At 35.2% G+C, this 15,203-nt stretch overlaps 2 pseudogenes; one reads left to right on the forward strand and one right to left on the reverse strand.

The window, feature by feature from the left end:
- Nucleotides 1–1,261: 1,261 nt before the first annotated feature.
- On the reverse strand, nucleotides 1,262–8,062 carry LOC129490764 (chloride intracellular channel protein 4-like; annotated as a pseudogene).
- Nucleotides 8,063–8,068: 6 nt separating this feature from the next.
- LOC129490313 (large ribosomal subunit protein uL11-like) lies at nucleotides 8,069–8,620 on the forward strand (annotated as a pseudogene).
- The last annotated feature ends 6,583 nt before the right edge of the window (nucleotides 8,621–15,203 follow it).

A 15,203-nucleotide genomic window follows, 5' to 3' on the forward strand; every position in this document is an offset into this window, starting at 1 on the left:
ACATCCACACCAAAAATCGATCTGTACATCACCATCATCAAAGACCAAAAGTAGATAAAACCACAAAGATGGGGAAAAAACAGAGCAGAAAAACTGGAAACTCTAAAAATCAGAGCATGCTGCTATAAAGACACATGTACACGTATGTTTATAGTGGCACTATTCACAACAGCAAAAACTTGGAACCAACCCAAATGTCCAACAAAGATAGACTGGATTAAGAAAATGTGGCACATATACACCATGGAATACTATGCAGCCATAAAAGTGATGAGTTAATGTCCTTTGTAGGGATATGGATGAAACTGGAAACCACCATTCTCAGTAAACTATCGCAAGGACAAAAAACCAAACACCACATGTTCTCACTCATAGGTGGGCATTGAACAATGAGAACACATGGACACAGGAAGGGGAACATCACACTCTGGGGACTGTTGTGGGGTGGTGGGAGGGGGGAGGGACAGCATCAGGAGAGATACCTAATGCTAAATGACGAGTTAATGGGTGCAGCACACCAACATGGCACATGGATACATATGTAAGAAACCTGCACATTGTGCACATGTACCCTAAAACTTAAAGTATAATAATAATAATAATAAAAGAATAAATGTCAGAAATCTCTTAATTGTATACAGATTGCTCAAGGATATAAAGATAAATTGTGAAAGCCAAAATTATCAAGAAATAAAACTTATTTGAATTTTATCACAAAAGTTAACAGTCCTAGTAAAAGAAGACAACAGAACTGTATAGAAAATCTGCATCTACATCAAAAAAAGGGAAGTTTTATCAACTAGAATGGAAGAGAGCTTTCCAACTCTTGAATATAAAAATTTCTCAGAATCCCCCAGAAAACAGACTTTCTATTGAAACTCCACTCTCTTCATTTAAGTAAAACACAACAGGTGTTTAAATTAAAGGGAATGGATTTGTTAGCTGTAAAAATAAAATCAGATTATTTCCATAATGTCAATTCATATACTCCATGAACTGTCTACCATGAAAACTTTTATGTCCCAAATTTCTCAAGATTTTAATCTGTGGTCTTTCCACAAACATGTAATGGGGTTAAAGCATGTTGTTGGATCATCCTTTTGCTAGCTAGCTTTTGACCATTTACTGATTTCCATTTCATTTGACTAACTTCCCTGAGAAAGTAGTATTTGTCTTTCTACAGAGAAAAATAATTCTGTCTTCATCAAAATCACAATAGACCTGCCTTCCTTGAACATTTACACGGATAAAATGATTTTAAAATAATACTGCTTAGGAGTGTATATTTTAAGATAACTACTATACCTTGTCTATCCTTGATCCTAATCTTCAATAACTGCATGTTCGTGCAAAATACAATTTCTACTCTATAGGAAGAGGAGTAGCTTGTTAGGAAAAGCAAATTCTTAGAGCAAGATATGAACACATCTCTTTCATAAACGCGATTTTACTTGGTGAGTCTTTTGGCTACGTCACTATATGCTATTTCAACCTCCTTATCACTGGGACAGGTACTGGTGAACTCGTCCCTGCTGTATGCATTAGTTAGGTATCTCCAGATGCCAGTTATTTCTTTTGGAATATCAAAGTTGTGATTTTTTTGGCCACCACCTTGACAATATGCAGTTTTGACAGCAGGTTGCAACCAGCTAATGTCATTTCATTGCTATTCAGATATTTACGTGTGGAAAACTTAACGTCCTCCATGCTATTTTCATCAATTTCATCATAGAGAGGAGAATTCAGATATTCATCCAGTTTCTACAGGGTTTTCAGGAGACCCCTCTCCAGTGCTTCATTAGCCTCTGGCCTTCAATTCTTGATCTATGCAGAGAATTTGGCTAAGATGTCCATTCCAGCAGTATTTGATTCTGGGTGTTTTGGTGAAGGCTTTAAGTATGTGGGAGGGCTTAAGACTTCTTCAAGAAATTCCTCAATCTTATTTACTTCTGTTTTGACTTCACTGTTGAAAGTTATGTTCCCCTCTCTTTAATTTGGAGACACTCCACCACAAACTTTTCACTTGAGAGGTAGCTTGCCATCTCTCAGGAGCCCTCACCATTGTATCCATTCACTGTGTATAGATGGCAGAACTTGTGAGGTGCAATGTTTAATTGTTAAAATAGTAGCCATGACTTTATCAGGCAGCCCCAAACTGGTGCATAATGCATGGTACAAGGGATATTTATGTATTTTTTAGAATTTTGTAATATTTGGTAAGAGTATATGAAAGGATTGCTATTGTATCAGAAATATTGTTTCAATTTAGTCTATCCTGGATATATACTAAAGAATATTACCATCAGAGAAGAGAGCTTTCTACAAAAGTCACTACAGATTTTGCTATATTGCTTTGTAGATAGATTTTTACTTTTGCCTAAAAGCGTTTATCCTTCATATCAATTGTAACATCTGACACCATGTAGGAGCTAAATGTTTAGAGGGAGGGAGGGTTTTCTCAAGATCTTCCTCAAGCATTTCTTTATAAGAGAAACTGATGGGCACTTGATACTGTCTAAATATGTTTTGTTATATGTGTTTTGCCCTGTGCCATTCATTTGGAACATTGTTGCTTTCTTCCTTTATTTTAAAAAGCTTGTTTTTAGGTATCATAGAGCTTGCTATGTATACATCTTTTGAGCAACACTACATAAACTGATATTCAGTTGATTTAGCTACAGCAGTACAATGATTAGCAATGTAAAAATTAACACAGAAATTAACCTAAGGAATGAAGAGTGGGTTTGTCAAAATATCAAGTAAATTTTTGTTTCTAAAGCACATGTGATGTAGATGATATAATGAATGCATTATTTATCCTATATATATTTGTTTCTAAAGCACATTTAATGTAGATATAATGAATGCATTATTTATCATTCATATATATAATATATATATATATATACACACACATGATAAAACACAGGTCATACACTTTCTCATTTCACCTCATTTACCTTTTAGAGAGGATTGTTCATTCCTTTTGGACTAAGTTATAGTTATGGTGAGTGCGTATTTACTGCAGTTTTGCCTGATCTCACTCACTGCATTTGCTTGAGTTAAATTTTTCTACAGCCATGTTGAGGAATAGCACTCCACATGTTTTTGTTTTATGTTTTGTTTTGTATTGTATTTTTAATTGAAGCCCTAAACCAGAAATTATATATAACTTTTAGGCCATAGCTTTTTTTCTCTCACCAGTTCTAAAATCTTAATCATTCAATTTCTCACCAAGTGTTTCAGAAATGGATACACAAATGATTCTATACGTAAGAAATGGTTCTCATGTTGAGAGTTGCCCCAGTAGATTGTGATGTAATATTACTTTTAACCTTCATGTCATGTGTTATTGTTGTTTTAATAGTTTATTGTTCTTGTCATTAATCTCACAAAATATCCAGAGAGGTTTTTGGGTTTTGTTTGCTTGTTTTGTTTTTCTGTTTGCCAGCAAACTATTTACTTTATTACATTTTGCTTAAAAGAAAAAGAAACTCAAACAGTATTTGAGATATGTATAGATATATAGGTATAGTTACAAACATTTCCTGTGTTAGTCTCTTTATTCAGGTAAAATTTATATACACTGAAACACATAGATCTTGAGTTCAATTCAATGAGCTTTAAAGAATGTATTCACTCTTATATTTAATCCCAGTCAAAATATGACAGACAGGCAACCGCTGTACTGATTTCAATCAATATATATGTTTTACTTTCTTTTGAACTTCACATGAATGGAGTCATAGGGAGTGTACTCTATTCTGTCTGGCTTCATTCACTCAAAATAATATTTTTGCAATTCAACAATCAAAAGTTCATTAAGGAGAAAATCTACTCAGCAATAACTAATGGACTATTGATACAAAGTTGTGATAAACATTTTTGTACAATTCTTTTTGTGCACCATATGTATTCCTTTTTTCCCAGATAAATATCAAAATGTGAAATTTCTGGCTCACAGTCTACATGTATGTTTATCTTGAGAGACTGATAAAGAATTGTCCAGAGTGGTTGGTCTATTTTATATTACCACCACCATTATAGTATGGTCCCCGTTGTTATACACCATCATCATAATTTATGGTTGTCAGTCTTTTGAATTTGAGACACTGTAGTTGGTGTGAGAAAGTATCTTGTAGTGGGGAATAAATTGCATTTTCTTGATAGTATTTATATTTATGAACTTATTGGGATTTGTATACCTTCCTTTACAAAATTTCTTGTAAATTCATTTGGGATTATCATTGATATAGAAAAGTAATTTTAATATATTGATTACAAATCCTTCAAAATACATATTGCGAATATTTCTTCAAACTTGTGTCTTGCCTTTTCATTGTTTTAACAAAATGTTTGATGAATAGAAGTGTTTGTTTTGAGTGGACTCCATATTATCACTTTTCTATGATATTTTTTGTATTCTTTCTAAAATGTCTTTACCTACTCCAAATTCATGAATGTATTCTTAGGTTTTGTTTCAGAAATACAGTTTGGCCTTTATATTTGGATACCAGTTATTCCAACGCTAGTTATTGAAACTATTCTCCTTTCTCCATTGAATTACCTTGATTTCTTGCCTCTGTACAGAATCTCTGTTCTGTTCTATTGATCTATTTGTCTATTCATAAGTATATAATGTATTGTTACTTTAGACTTAAAATTTAGGCAGTTAAAGTAATGCAACTTTGTTCTGTTATTCAAGTCTGTTTTGGCTATTCTAGGTTTTTTGTATTTCTATACACTTTAGAAACAATTTTCAAAATAATGTTAGGATTTCAAGTCAAATTGCCTTGAGTCTGCAGGTAAATTCAGTGATAGACAAATCTTCACAAAATCAAGTCTTCTAATTCATGACCTTGGTATATCTCATTGTTAGATCTTTAATTGCACTTAACTTTTTTTGTAGTGTTCATTGTATAGATTTTGTAGATATTTTAAATTTTATGCCTAAGTACAGTATTTTATGATCTTGATGGCATATTTTTAAGATTTTATGTTCTGACTATTTTTTGCTAGTATGCAGGAATGCAAATGGCTTTTGTACATTGATTTCATATGTTGGGACCTTATGAAATTTATATTTTAGGATTTTTTAGCATCTAGAATTTTTCACATAATCACATTGTCTGTAAATAAAAACATTTGTGCTTTTATTTTCCAAATTGTATTTCTTTTGTAATTTTTTATTGCCTTCATGGGCTGAGCATGACCCTTATTACAGCACAGTGTTAAATATAAGTAGTAAAAGAGGGCAATTTATCTTTTTTCCAATCGGGTTAAATAATTTAATATTTCATTATTAAATGTGACGTCAGCTATTTATTTTTTAGATGCCCTTCATCAAATTGAAGAAGTTGCCTTCTAGTTTTAGTTTGCTAACAATTAAAAAAAATTTATTATACTGTAAGTTCTGGGATACATGTGCAGAATGTGCAGGTTTTTTACATTGGTATACATGTGCCATGGTGGTTTGCTGCACCCATCAACCCATTCTCTACATTAGGTATTTCTCTTAATGCTATCCCTCCCCTAGCCCCCCAACCCCCGACAGGCCCTGGTGTGTGATGTTCCCCTCCCTGTGTCCGTGTGTTCCCATTGTTCAACTCCCACTTATGAGTGAGAACATGTGGTGTTTGGATTTCTGTTCCTGTGTTAGTTTTCTGAGAATGATGGTTTCCAGCTTTATCCATGTCCCTGAAAAGGACATGAACTCAACCTTTTTATGGCTGCATAGTATTCCATGGTGTACATGTGCCACATTTTCTTTATTCAGTCTGTCATTGATGGGCATTTGGGTTGGTTCCAAGTCTTTGCTATTGTGAACAGTGCCACATTATTGTGGCACACATACGTGTGCATGTGTCTTTATAGTGGAATGATTTATAATCCTTTGGGTATATACCCAGTAATGGGATTGCTGGGTCAAATGGTATTTCTGGTTCTAGATCCTTGAGGAATTGTCACACTGTCTTCCACAATGGTTGAACTAATTTACACTCTAAACAGTGTAAAAGCATTCCTATTTCTCCACATCCTCTCCACATCTGTTGTTTCCTGACTTTTTAATGATCACCATTCTAACTGGTGAGAAATGGTATTTCATTGTGGTTTTGATTTGCATTTCTCTAATGACCAGTGCTGATGAGCTTTTTTCTATATGTTTTTGGCCACATGTCTTCTTTTGAGAAGTGTCTGTTCATATCCTTCGCCCATTTTTTGATGGGGTTGTTTGCTAACAATTTTTAATCATGAAGGTACTGTTAACATTTTATCAAAAGCTTTTTATAGATTTATTAGTATGGCCATATGATTGTTCTGTGTTATTCTATTCTTTGGTGGATTATATTGATCAATTTCAAATGTTGACTCAGTCTTCCTGCTCTTGATAAATTCTACTTTGTGATAATGTATGTTAATTTTTCTTCTGTAGCGTCTTTCAATGTGTTTCAAGTTCTATTGTAATGTGAATTTCTGGATTTAGAATTTCAATTTTTGTTAAGCAATGTCAACTGTGTTTTCTAGTCTGGTTCCAGAGGGCACATAACCTTGCTTATCAGGGGTAGTGGTGCTCATCAGATTCCTTCTGTTCCCTCACCACCTTCCCCACCCCTGAAATTAGTCAGGGCTGTATGGCAGGTTTTTGGTCAGTGGATTGTCAGTGGAAGTCACCTGGGCGATTTTGAAGCCAAAGCATAAAAGAGCTGGTGCATGACACGTCAGCTCACTCACTCCTCCCCTGCAAACTGTGGTTATGGGGTTTTCATGCTCCAGATGATATAGTGCCAAGGTGGTATTGTCATTCTCAGCTCGCTTTCCCAAAGTCTATGTGGACCAAACCCTCTAATGTCTTACAATATAAATTGATCATAACCAGAAAATAAACTTAATTTTATGAAGCCACTGAATCTTTAAGGTTATCGGTTACTGCAGCATAGAGCAGCTCAATCTGATCAATACTAGTCATGGAAATTGAGAATATAACATTTTTATCATAAAATTAAAACAATAAATGTTTGCAGAGATTAATGGAGTATTTATATAATGCATTCAGCAGCAGTGCTCACTCAATAAGTATCAACAGTAGCTATACACAAGATGGAAAGCATAACAATGGAAATAAAATAGTTTTATTTAATTGCTAACGGTCATTAAATTTCATAGGTCTCATCTTCAATGCAGTAACAGTATTTCAAACAACTTGAAATAAATTATTTAACTAATTTATTATTTTATTCAACATATATTTTATTGACTACTGACTATATTCTATTCTAAGAATAAAATAGTTCCTCTTCTCATTTAAGAAACAGTGATATAAAGATTCGTGTATCTACATTTAAAGGAGCTCAGTAATCATGTATAGAGACAACATGGATACAAAATTCACCGACAGTTGGCTTCACTGGTCCTTCCTAACCACACTCTGAAGATTGTATCCATTTTACTCCTTTGCCTTTCTAAAAGCAACACTCCTAATGTCCAGCAAACCACTCCAAAGGCAAAGAGCCAAGGGAGGACGGGACAGCAGCAAAGGATAGCACTACTCCACTGTACAATCAGTTCTTTATAAAACAGAATTGACTATGAATTGAAAATCTTCATTAAATTACCTGTTATTCAGAGGCAATCCTGTCAGCCATTTGGGAGAGAGCACAAAAATAAAGTATAAATTTCTACAAGTTTTTTCTTCCTTTCTGACCTTTTTACATAAATTAAACTACTTTACCAGACACCTGGGAGGAAGATAAATACCTTTGGCTAATACCTAAATTGGGTTGACTTCTGGTTTCTGTTCTAGCTCTAATGAAGAAACGATGGTGACAATTCTAGAAAATGCCAAAGATGGAAAACCTTTAAAATATAACTTAAAGGTGAAGAAGACCACCTGGACCGGCCACCATGCGAGATCAAAGAAGAGGCTCGAAATACAGCAAAAGTAAGATTGCTAAGGCTGTCCAAACACGCTCACCTCCAGTTTGAAAATTCTAGATACTCTCGGCTTTCGGCTCGGAGGAGGCCAAGGTGCAAATTTCTTGGGTCGTCCCGAATCCGGGTTCATCCGACACCAGCCGCCTCCACCATGCCGCCGAAGTTCAACCCCAACGAGATCAAAGTCGTATACCTGAGGTGCACCTGAGGTGAAGTCGGTGCCACTTCTGCCCTGGCCCCCAAGATTGGCCCCCTGGATCTGTCTCCAAAAAAGGTTGGTGATGACATTGCCAAGGCAACGGGTGACTGGAAGGGCCTGAGGATTACAGTGAAACTGACCATTCAGAACAGACAGGCCCAGATTGAGGTGGTGCCTTCTGCCTCTTCCCTGATCATCAAAGCCCTCAAGGAACCACCAAGAGACAGAAAGAAACAGAAAAACATTAAACACAGTGGGAGTATCACTTTTGATGAGATCGTCAACATTGCTCGACAGATGAGGCACCGATCCTTAGCCAGAGAACTCTCTGGAACCATTAAAGCGATCTTGGGGACTGCCCAGTCTGTGGGCTGTAATGTTGATGGCCGCCACCCTCATGACATCATAGATGACATCAACAGTGGTGCTGTGGAATGCCCAGCCAGTTAAGCACAAAGGAAAATATTTAAATAAAGGATCATTTGACAACTGGTGAGAAAAAAAAAAAAGAAAAGAAAATTCTAGATACTGATTTTGCTTTTGATTTTGTTAGCTGTCTTGCAAGGACACTCTGCATATATGTAAAATCTATATTATACCTGTCTAGCTGTGAGCTATCAAATGATGTTGCACTTGCTAATTCATGGACTATTTATCTTCGTGTTTATGCTCTAACAAAATGATGGCTGTTTAATTATACTACAAATGAGTTTTGCCAGCCAATTGTATGGCAGATGTTATTTACTTCCAGAACAACTGTCAAAAGACCAAAGCAGCACATCTAACAAACTAAAATGTACTATATTGGGTTACATTTCACAGGCAACCTCCTCTGTCACCTAGCTACAGGCTTTCCATTGTAATAACAATGGGAGGGGCAGCAACATTGAGTATGACAGCCAGCCAGAAATCTGGTTGTCAATAATGAATAGGATTAAAAGAGTTGTAACTGAGTAGATTCTACCTGGAGAATAAAACAAGGAACTATAGTAAACATGAAAAAAAAAGATCCTTCAAATTTGCTAAATGCTATGGTGTTACAGCATTCATTAATTCCATAATGGCAGATGGGAAGAAAAAACATCTATCTATCTTCTCTATTTGTATGGTAACTGAGCAATAGTCACTGAAGTGTCATTTTTCTCATGAAATTTATGAATGATGTAAAGGTGGAGAGAATGCCTATAGTTGGAGGGTACTATAACTTGAACCTAGGAAGCAAACTCACAATAAACTTGTTCTGTGTATTGTTTAAACTTTTCTACGCTTGTTGGGAACATTTATTTGAAGCAAGTGGTAGGCATAATAAAAATTTTCCAGGGAGAGCGCTGCTGTGGCCCTCTTTTATGTAGTGTGCTGGTAACATGCCAAGGTTTTTAATAAGGAGAAAAAATAAGAACTCTTAAAAGTTTAAAGCCCAATAATCTAGGAGCTAAAATCTGATTAAGTATAAAATAAACTTTCTACAATTAAATGATTCAGTAGCAGATAAAATAGAAACAGAGTCCAAGAAATAACTCTTACCAATTTAATTTTGCCTACTGCAACAAATTGGAATGATATGTCCCGTTTTGCAAGAAAATATTGAGGCAAAAAATAGGCCCTCATTTCTTTCAGCCAGAATTACATGCCATTGTGAAAGATCAACTGCTTGACTTTCTTACTGCGAGTAATGTGAAAGATTTTCCTATATAACCCCTGTCCATAGCTTATTTCTACATAACATATTGGCTTTATGAAGAGACAAGTGATTTATAATGATTTATAGACCACTAATGTACGCCCATAAATCCAATCCATTATTCCATCTTTTCTTCCCAGTTTGCCGCATTCTGGGAACAAGCAAAATGAAAGCTTTGTTTAGCTAGAGAAAATGTGTTTTCTGGCACTTCTTACAAGTAGGAGCCTCGGGTTTGAGACACAAGCATCTGCTGACTTAGCAGGAAAATACAGCGGCTAATCATAGAGCTGAGGGTAGCTGTCAGATTTTGAAGCATTTATATTTACATTCCAAACCAAAATGATGAGAATTTACTTAACAAACTCTTACCTCGGCTTCCTTATTCTTCTTTTACTTTTTCTCCTGCATGCCCCTTATATATTATTATTTTACAATGAGAACATAATTTAGTAGCTACTAATATCTATAAACTGAAATTATTCTGGATTATGTGAGGAAAAAGTTACTTTTCTAACTTAACTAAGATACAGAGATATAGGGTATTACTTGAATGAACATTAATAAAAATATTAATTATGTTCTTGATAATACAGAGTGAAACTGACATTTGTAAATCATGTATTTGCCAAAAAAAAATATACCTTCACAAGCATCTTAACTAGGCCCCTGCATTTCTCTGAATTTCCTAACAAACCTCTTCCCACCTGACAGTGGAGTTTTTGTCAACTTCTGTTCAGATCATCAATAAATTATTGATAGATATGGTCTTCTTTTTCTTTTCACTCTTTCCTACTTCTTATAGGGTTGTATAAATACTAATAAATAACTCCAAATATGTTATACATTATATCCGTTGACTCTAGCATAAGCTAACTACTTAAGATAGTTGCTTAAACTTGGGGATAAATGATCAAATCCATCCTCTTAGTCTATCAGTTTTAAGACCCTCTACCTTTCAGTCTTAATCTACCTCAGACTCATCTGATACTGGAAGCTCATAGGCTCCACGGTAGCACCAGACATTGGGGATTACAACAAGTATGCACAGTCCCTGCAACTGGAGATTTCACAGATGAAAACTACAAAGAGGAAGTTACAATCCAAATAATGAGCCAAACAGGGTATATCTTCCTGAAGCACAAATATTGCCCAAATTTAGGAAAATATGGCTCAAATTTGGGAAATTAAGTAATTTTATTACTGAATACTTCAAGACATTATCCTTACATTAAAACAAATGTGATATGTTTTAGTATAAGAAAAATATCTTACTGATATAGAATAGTTAGGAGTGAGAAAGGAACATCTATTTTTTTTAAAAAAATGTGTACATATTATTTTGATGCTTAGCCTAATGCAGAATGTAAAAATCAGAGGAACATTAATGATAAAGCACAAGACTAATAGATTAACTATTAGTGAGGGGCTGAATGTGACATTACCCTACAACTAGGACTGTCTTGGAGACTTCTGAGGAGAGCTGGCTATTGGATATGTGTCCAAACATGTATCATAGGACCCATTTGATACACAGTTAAGTAAATTTCTTAAGGCACAGCATACTGAAGACAGTTGGTAGAACTGGAAGAGTCCAGCCTTTGGAGTGAGACAGATGTACCTAGGTTTGTTTTGTTTTGTTTGTTTTTTACTGATTGACTGGTTATATGGAATTACGTAAATTATTGAGACCTCCTAAGGCTCAATTTATTTGTCTTTGATATAGGATTACACTGCTTACCACAAAAAATTGTAATGACTATTAAATAAGATAATGTTAAGTGGTCAATATGTTACTCCAAACTACTTCAACATATACAGTGTGATTAAACTGTTTCTAGAAACAGTAAAATTCCGGATTTATACCTTCAGTGAGATTACAAATTTGTTGAACATCACAGAACACTTAATTCTGAAATAAGATAAATATTAAACCATAGGATACTAGAATAAAATGATTGAGATGAAAATTGTACAAATAAGACATAAGGACCCCTATTCCACTTCAAGTTACTGAGTACACAAGTTCTGAGTTTTAATAGCTCATGGATTAGGTTGCAATTTAAGTCTCAAAATTTACAATAATTAACACCTTCTTTGAACTACCTCTGTCATCAGAAAGCAAACCTCTTTCCTCAGTTGTGTTTTCCAAGCTTTGTTTAAATTAAATGAATCATATATTTTGGAAGTTTTGCCACTGTGTTGGAATTAACTGTGTGAAACATCCACAGAATAAGTGATGTAAGACAATGGATAAAATGTCCACTGGTTGTTGATTCTTGGAATACAGATATCAATAAGGACAGCACATTCTTCTATTTGTGTAAAATGTGATAAACATATATGCATAGATTTATCTAAGAAGACAATGAAGTGGCAGAAACACAAGCAAACATTTAAAGTGTCAGGTAACATAAACGCATATGTTCATTTCAGCACTATTCACGATAGCAAAGGCATGGAATCAACCTAAACACTCATCAGTGATAGACTGGATAAAGAAAACGTGGTATATATACACCATGGAATACTATGCAACCATAAAAAGAATGAGATCATGCCCTTTGCAGGAACATAGATGGAGCTGGAGGCCATTGTCCTTAGCAAACTATCACAGGAACAAAAAACCGAATACTGCATGTTCTCGTATGTGAGAGCTAAATAATGAGAATACATGGACACAAAGGAGGAGAATAACACACACTGGGGCCTAGCAGAGAGTGGAGATTGGGAGGAGGGAGAGGATGAGGAAAAATAACTAATAGGTACTAGGCTTAATAACTGGGTGATAAAACTTGTACAACCCCCAAGACACAAGTTTACCTGTGTAACAAACCTGTCCATGTAACCCTGAACTTAAAACAAAAGTTTAAAAGAAGTGTCAGGTACTGAAAGTCTATTTCCATTATAATGGGAATTTTATAATAAATAGAGCTGGTTCAATGGGTTGTCAAAGGAAATTGGTGAGATCTCTTCATAGCCATTTAATGTAAACTTTCTAAATACATATAAACATGAGCTGCAAACACAGACTAAATCACTTTTATGCATTGTTATTCAAATATTTTCACCCATCAATATGAAATGGAATCCATCAGGAAAGAGAAGGAAGTTAAGCAAATATACAGTGTGTACAGTAACCTCTCTTAAATTTTAGTAGCCTTTACTTTCAGATATCTAACTGATATTTACATTTGAAATTCCTCAGAGAATCTCATACTCAGAAGATCCAAAAAGAAATCTGCTATTTTCATCTTGCAACCCCAAACCTAGTACTTAGTTTACACTCCTTTCCACATCCTTTAAATCTTGCCTTATCCCGTATATCTAGTCACTCTACAGGTCCTGTTGATTCAGCCACTTTAACATTTCTGGAATTCTTTCTCTCTACCCAATTACACCTTGCCACCACTCTTTCAGACTCTGATAATTTCTTGCATGGATTATTATAACAATTGCCCAATTTGTCTCTCTGCCTCAGTCTCAACCCCTATATTCAATTGTTTAAACTGTGCCTTTCATGGCACCTTCCTCTTACCTACTTATTCCAAAGAGAAATGTATCTTTACAATGAAGAGATATGTAAATCTCGCACTCACCACTTTAAGTGATTAAAGGTGACATCAACAATAGTGGGGTAACCTGATGTCACATTTCTCACGACACAATGCAATAAAAGTTCACCAATAGTGTCTTGCCAAAAATGTATAATCATAACTTAATCATGAGGAAATAATTTTTCAAGAATACGTGAACTTCTACAAGACAACTATCTGTTTTCTCAAAAAAAAAAACTAATATTGAGGAAAATTCTAATAGCAATACTGCAATCTGGTTGCTTGCCAAGGAAAAGTAATGTACAATTTATTTTCCCATTTTTTTCCTTATTCTGTAAACTGTTGAATGTGAATTTTACTTTATGAAAGGTGGTGGATTAACAATCTTCAGAGATGTGCTGGATATTTGGCACAAAATGCTTGTTGTTTGGGAGAAATGCATCACTGGTAACTTCTCGTGGGCAGAATGTGCTGCAAACATTACCTACAATGAATGTTCTGTCACAGGGGAGACTGGGCACAAGCATCTGTTAGAGTCTTTTATGACAGATCAGTATATAGGCAATGTTGCCAGCAAGGGTTTTTCTCCATTATAAAACAACAATCTTCAGTAGAATTGGAGTCACTAAAAGCAGGAAAACAGCTTGCTTTATGAAAGATGCCACCTTTTCTGCAGCCAAGAAATCACTGATCTGATGTTAAGTTCCTGCTATTAGTCTTTCTTCAGCTGTGCAGGTGGCAACTGTTCCATGTTCCAGTTCAGCTCCCCAAGGTTACAGCTGTGAACTTGGGTAATGGTTGTGTTTATTCTCTGCCAGGCTTAAAAATCTTCAGTGTAAAGCTTTTTTCTTTTTCTTGCTGTTCATTGAAAATTCCTTCTGGAGCAGATGTACCTCTCCCCATCTTCTGTAGTTTCTGTGTTTTTATTAAGTTCAGCAGTTTTTTGTTTGTTTGCTTGTTTGTAGCCTTATTTTCTAACTACTCGTGACATAGCCAATTCTGAAGTTAGTTTCTGTATATACAAAGGCTCTTATCATGTCACGAATAAAAAAATCTTGGTAATCTGGATGGCACATACCTTATGCCCTGAGTATTATAAATCACTGTTGTGTTTTATATTGTAGTCTGTGTTTGCTTATGCCATATCAGCCTGAGTTTAAGAATTTGGATGAATGGGACAGTAATAACCCTTATTTTTTTACTATTTTATATACTTGTATTTATTTCAGGGACTCTGGCCCCTGCAAAGTGGCCTCCCTTAACCCGCTCATTTATAGAAGTCTGTAAGTGGCATCCCATAATGGCTCTTGAGTAAGTCCTGTCATTATATGGCAGGCATCATTTCTTCTCTCTGGTGTTGGCTTCCTGAAGGAGCATTAGGCATCCTCATTTCCAACAACACTCCTACTCTTCCAATACACTAGAATCCCCATAGGTCTCAAAGTAATGCCGGGATATTCTCTGGGGTCCCCATGCAGCAAAACTAATAAAGAATACATCCCTCCTTTTCTTCCTTTCTTCCCTCCTTTACATATACAATTAATAATCCATCACTAGATGGTGAGGCTGGCATTGTGTTAGAACTGAAGAGAGCAAAAGAATGATGTGCTTCTGGCTTCATGTTTTTGATTTATCAGGGAAAAATACATTAAACAAATAACAAGTCCATTGAGTGTCATTATTGGAGTATTACAGGGTGTAATGAAAGCAAGTACTTGGGTACTAAACCAAGTCCAAGAGCTCAAAAAGGCTTCTGTGAGGCAACCGAGAACTCAGATGAGTATAATTAAGCTAGGTGAGGAGGAAAAGATAAAGTATTCTAAGTAGAAGGAAGAAC

This window comes from Symphalangus syndactylus, chromosome 9 (genome assembly GCF_028878055.3).
Source record: "Symphalangus syndactylus isolate Jambi chromosome 9, NHGRI_mSymSyn1-v2.1_pri, whole genome shotgun sequence".
Lineage (NCBI taxonomy): Eukaryota > Metazoa > Chordata > Mammalia > Primates > Hylobatidae > Symphalangus > Symphalangus syndactylus.